Below are 6,000 nucleotides of genomic sequence, written 5' to 3'. Positions count from 1 at the left end.
GCAAGCACACAGTTTAGAGTGTAATTGTATCCATTGTAGGATGATAATGAGGCTGGTAAGAGAAACAGCAATGGACCTGTTATGACCACAAGAGGGCACTGTTTAAACATCACGCTGGTAGTGTCATGCACTCATGCAGACACAGACACACATATGCGAGCACACACACAAAACCCAGCTTCAGGGCAGTCACAGGTGTGCAGAAGAAAATCTTGAGGAAATGACCTGCAGAGTTGGATGGTGTTTCGCTTCTCTCCAAATCTCACCATCAATGGGCAGGATGTTCCCGGAACAAATGGGAAGATCTGCAGGAGGGATTCAGGGGGTGGGGAGAGCTGCTCAACACCTCAAAGACAAAACTTGTAGGGTTTTTTAGGGCTCGATGCAATCCGGATTCTAGAGAAAGCAATCTTCCTGCCCAGTTGCTATACTGTAGGACTGTTTGGGTGTGTGTGACAGATGAGGAGCAGGCAAGCGTGGAGACACAAGGTGGTCAGGCGCTCTGAGCGGTCAGAACAGCACACCCACATACTGGGGATGAGTGTGTGCGAGGGGAGGTAGTAGGAGTAGCATTAGGCTAAGAAGACAACAACAGATGCCATGGAGCCGGCGGCAGGAGGAGTGTGAGCTGTTACCGGGACAATGAGGGAATCCAGAACCTGTGGGTGGACCACAAGCCCCCAACCCTGCCCCCCATCAGTCCTTACCCCTTCACTCTGGTGTAGACCTGAAATAATTGGATAGGCATAAGCATGACAGTAGCACCACTTTGTCCTCTGATAGGCCAGATATATAACCACACCAAAGGTCTCTCCCCAGCTTTACCTTTGTTTAACTAGGCAAGTCAGTTAAGAGCAAATTCTTATTTTCAATGACGGCCTAGAAACAGTAGGTTAACTGCCTCGTTCAGGAGCAGAACAGATTTGTACCGTGTCAGCTCGGGATTCAAACTCACAACCTTTCGGTTACTAGTCCAACACTCTAACCACTAGGCTACCTGCTGCCCCTCTATCCTCTTCATGGGGCCCATTTTCTTTCCAATTAAGACCCTAATTGATAAAGATAAGTCTATTAATTGTGTATGTAGTAACAAAAGGCCAGCTGTCAGAAGACACACCAGCTATATCACTGATGCCTGCCACCGTGGTGTGTGTGTGTGTGTGTGTGAGAGCGAGAGAGAACATGTGTGTATTCATGCCAGCCTGCCACACTCACTGGCCATATTACTGCGCATGACTGTGTGCACGTGTGTGTGGATCCTATTTGTCTCATTGCACCAATTGCTAATTCAACATTAACCAGCAGATGGCAGTGTTTAATCATCTCTTCATTTCGCCTGTTTACAGTAGCTACTACTTACAGAGCAGAACTATTGAATTCTGGTGCTGGATGGCCGGAACTCTGTCTTTTGGACCATGGAAGACTGTTTAAAATGAACAGAACATAAATTAATCGAGAGGAGATCCACATTTTTAATATGCAGTGAGAACGTAAGGGCAACTGATAAGAATGGATTGTGTTTTTATAAAGATAGACATTTCCTTCCAAGTGAATATCGTGTTTATATATTTATATAAATATCTATATCATATATAGAATATGTATCTATTTGCTATGCATACTCAGAAATTACATCTTCAAATATAATTTTAAAATTATTTTAAAGCACAAACACACTTTTTATTTCCTTAAACATGACCTGGGTAAGCATGGATTAAAAACAGACTTCTCAGCATGGGAAAATATTTCAAGAACTCAACCAAAACATTGAAAATGTATTTTTTAAATCTAAAAATGTTTCATGAGGTACTCAAAATCCATACTGTTATCTTAAAGATCCAATGCAGCTGTTTTTATCTCAATATCAAATCATTTCTGGGTAACAATTAAGTGCCTTTCTGTGACTGTTTACAATTAAAGTTGGTCCAAAATATTAATTAGTTTCTAAGTGCTAAGACTGTCTGTGAGTGGTTTGAGTGGGAAGGGGAAAACTGAATATTTGCTGTTATTGGCAGAGAGGCTTGGTACTCTTTCTTATTGTTCTAATTTACTGCATGGTGTTACCATGAAAGATCAAAACTCCCTCCAAAACAGGCTGAAAAACAGCTCTTCAAACAGCTCCTACAGGCCCTAATTTTCATAATTTTACAGTATTATTCCAACCTCAGTGTAGAAACATATAAAACACAAGTAAATCACGTTTTTGAATGAACTGGGCCTTTAACAAACCAGGAACCACATATCTAAGTGGTGTACAAAACCAGCCTAGCACACACACACACACACCACACACACACACACACACACCTCCCCCTTAATGTCAGATGAAATGTAAATAAGTATGACTTTCCAAGCAAACTCTTTTTGTTATAAAAATATACTTATTTTTAAAATAATCAACACATTTCTTTTTAAGGTGAGGGATTTCACTATCACACTAAAACAGAGAGGCTGTTTGTTTTTATAGAAAATATGAAGCTTTAGAGAGAGCTCTGACTGACTGACTGGAGAGGACCCCTCTCTAAATCCTCCCCTTCCTCTGGTCCACAGGAAGTTACATCAACATCACCAGTAGCTCTTCCTTCTTTTTGCATATTCTAAGATTTTTTTTAAAGATTGTTTTAAAAACTAGATATACACCTTATACAGGTCAACAACATGATGCTACTCCTTGGAGTAAAACGTTGCAATGTCCAGGCAATTCCCCCAAAGTGTGTAAAAAAAAAGATCTTAAACTACATAAAGTCAAGATAGAAAACACAGCGCAGATACATGACATACTGGCTTTCTTCATAAGCATATTGTAATTCAATAAAAATAAATAAAAAAACAAAAAATAGAAATATATAAATCTGTGTGACAAGTTAAAGCAAAGTTAAAGTAAAGAAGGCAACAAACATGATTGAATAAAAAGAGAAAAACACAAACAGGAAGACACTTATGCTACAAATAAACTGAAAGTATATGTACAAGACCCTGTTTTCCTTTGTGTGTGTGTGTGTGTGTGTGTGTGTGTGTGTGTGTGTGTGTGTGTGTGTGTGTGTGTGTGTGTGTGTGTGTGTGTACGCGCGCATGCACAAGTGCCAATGCGTGGGTTCTTTTATTTTTTATTCACAGTTCATGTTGATCAAACTCTGATGTCTTTTGATCAAACAGTTTGTTGTTGTCAGTTTGAATCTTTAATCCTCGGGTTAAGAACTTCTCCTCTGCATACATGAGGACCACGTTCCAAACCAAACCTGCCCCGACTTTGTCTTGCCTGTTCACAAGGGTCCACTCCTCACCAAACTCATCACAATCTCTCAGATGTAGCCAATCAGTACTGGCTCATAGAAGCGTGACACCAAACCGATCCAAGTCAAACCAGACCAAACCGCGTTTCTCTGCTAGTGTCGTAAGGTTCTACCCTGCCTCACTCCCCCTGGTCACCAGATGACGCTGGAGATGCTGGTCTCCCTGGGCAACAGAGGCAGCATGGCGTGGTTAGTGTGGTCCTCCTCCACACTGTGCTCGCGGCTCTTCCCCGCTGGCGGCCTCTGTCCATTCAGCATCGTCAGCGGGATGTTGCAGTAGGTGTGCTGGTTGCCTAGTGATGACAGCGGCGGCAGCGTGCCCCCCGGCGGCAGGTCGTACTCGTAGCTGCGGTAGTAGTGTTTCTGCCGCATGGTGGTGTGGTAGGAGTTGTGGAAGGACGAGCGGAGTTCCGGGTGTGCCGTGGCCATGGCGGTGGAAGTGGCAGCTGCCATAGAGATGGCGGAGACGGTCTGGAGCTCGCCGAAGGGGCCCTGCTCACTGACGTCCATCGCTGGCTCATGGCTCAGCATGGGTTCGGTGCGGCAGAAGGGCATCTCATACTGCAGTTGCTTCCAGAACTTGGAGCTGAGCTTGTTGCTCTTGGGGCCACGCCACTTGATGACAGTGAGGGTCTTGATGGTGTGTTTGAGGGCCTCCATCTCTTGGTAGTTCATGATGCCACGCAGCTCGGCACACTCGATCAGAATCACCTTGATCTCCCCGGTGACCAACATGTTGCGGAGGCGTGTCTCCAGCTCAAAGATGCTCCACCCCCGCCGCACCACATAGTTGGGCGTCATGACGATGATGAGGCGCTTGGATTGGTCCACACAGCGTGCCACGTCCTCGATGTAGGCTGGATAGAGGGAGAGAGACAGAGGGATGAAGGGAGAGGGAGAACCCAAAGCACTCAGCATACAATCAATCTCCTTGAAAAAGGAGATTGATTGTTCTATACACTTAGATTATTCTATTCTATTCTATACGCTTAGATTATTCTATACACTAACATATTTTCTATAACATGTTTTGTACAGCGCCTTGCAAAATTATTCACCCTCTTTGGCATTTTTCCTATTTTGTTGCATTACAACTTGTAATCTGAATTTTTATTTGGATTTAATGTACATACACAAAATAGTCCATATTGACATGAAGGAGCTGCAAAGCTCCATAGCAGAGATGGGAGTATCTGCCCATAGGACCACCAAGCCATACACTCCATAGAGCTGGGCTTTACGGAAGAGTGTCCAGAAAAAAATAAGCAAACATTTTTGGTGTTCGCCAAAAGGCAATGTGGGAGACTCCCCAAACATATGAAAGAAATCTGGTCAGATGAGACTAAAATTGAGCTTTTTGGCCGTCAAGGAAAACGCTGTCTGGTGCAAACCCAACACCTCTCATCACCCCGCGAACACCATCCCCACAGTGAAGCATGGTGGTGGCAGCATCATGCTGTGGGGATGTTTTTCCATCGGCAGGGATTGGGAAACTGGTCAGAATTGAAGGAATGATGGATTGCACTAAATACAGGGAAATTCTTGAGGGAAACCTGTTTCAGTCTTCCAGAGGTTTGAGACTGGGACGGAGGTTCACCTTCCAGCAGGACAATTACCCTAAGCATACTGCTAAAGCAACACTTGAGTGGTTTAAGGGGAAACATTTAAATGTCTTGGAATGGCCTAATCAAAGCCTAGACCTCAATCAAATTGAGAATCTGTGGTATGACTTAAAGATTGCTGTACACAAGTGGAACCAATCCCAGTATTGCCTTGAAGAATGGATAAAATCCCAGTGGCTAGATGTGCTAAGCATATAGAGACATACCCTAAGAGACTTGCAGCTGTAATTGCTGCAAAAGGTGGCTCTACAAAGTATTGACTTTGGGGGGGTGAATAGTTATGCACTCTCAAGTTTTTTTGTTGTTGTATTTCTAGTTTCTTTCACAATAAAACACATTTTGCATCTTCAAAGAGGTAGGCATGCTGTGTAAATCAAATGATACAAACATCCCAAAAACTATTTTAATTCCAGGTTGTAAGGCAACAAAATGGGGAAATTACTTTCACAAGCTACTGTACACAGTAATATATTTGTTGTAACATGATGTGGACATGAAGCACACCACTTCACAGTACAATGGATGGACAACTACAAGACATACAACACAAAACAGACAGCAGTCAGACAACAGTTTAGCGTTTAAACATACAATTACTATAACACAGGAGGCTGCTGAGAGGAGAACGGCTCATAATAATGGCCGGAACGCCGCAAATACAATGGCATCAAACACATGGAAACTATGTGTTTCATGTATTTAATACCATTCCACTTATTCCGCTCCAGTCATTACCACGAGCCCGTTCTCCCCAATGAAGGTGCCTCCAACCTGTATACTACAACTGGTCTTAGTCAACACTATCTACATCACTTCTAATCTCTCTCTCCCTCTGAGGTTTTTGGATCTGTGTGTGTCTGTGTGCAATGGCATGTGTGTTTGTGTACGTGAGTGTGTGTGCCTGTGTTTGTGTGCTAGAGTGTGTGTGTTCTGACTTAAAAGCTATGCTCTTGCTGTGTAAACGCTTACAAAATGCCCACCCTAAGCTTCTCTTCCTGTCCAGAGAGGAAGTGCATCACAGTTCGCTGACACAAGAGGGAGACTGAGGACATGTACCTCTAAGAAGTCTTGTGTCATCCTGGTAA

General features: G+C 43.4%; 1 pseudogene; it reads right to left on the bottom strand.

Annotated features, from left to right (window-relative positions):
• Window positions 1-3,001: 3,001 nt before the first annotated feature.
• LOC124044178 overlaps window positions 3,002-6,000 on the bottom strand; it is a 486,633-nt pseudogene continuing 483,634 nt past the window's right edge.

The sequence above is a fragment of the Oncorhynchus gorbuscha genome, linkage group LG09 (genome assembly GCF_021184085.1).
Source record: "Oncorhynchus gorbuscha isolate QuinsamMale2020 ecotype Even-year linkage group LG09, OgorEven_v1.0, whole genome shotgun sequence".
Lineage (NCBI taxonomy): Eukaryota > Metazoa > Chordata > Actinopteri > Salmoniformes > Salmonidae > Oncorhynchus > Oncorhynchus gorbuscha.
The sequence above is the reverse complement of the archived record's forward strand: the minus strand, read 5'-3'. Positions and strand labels throughout refer to the sequence as shown.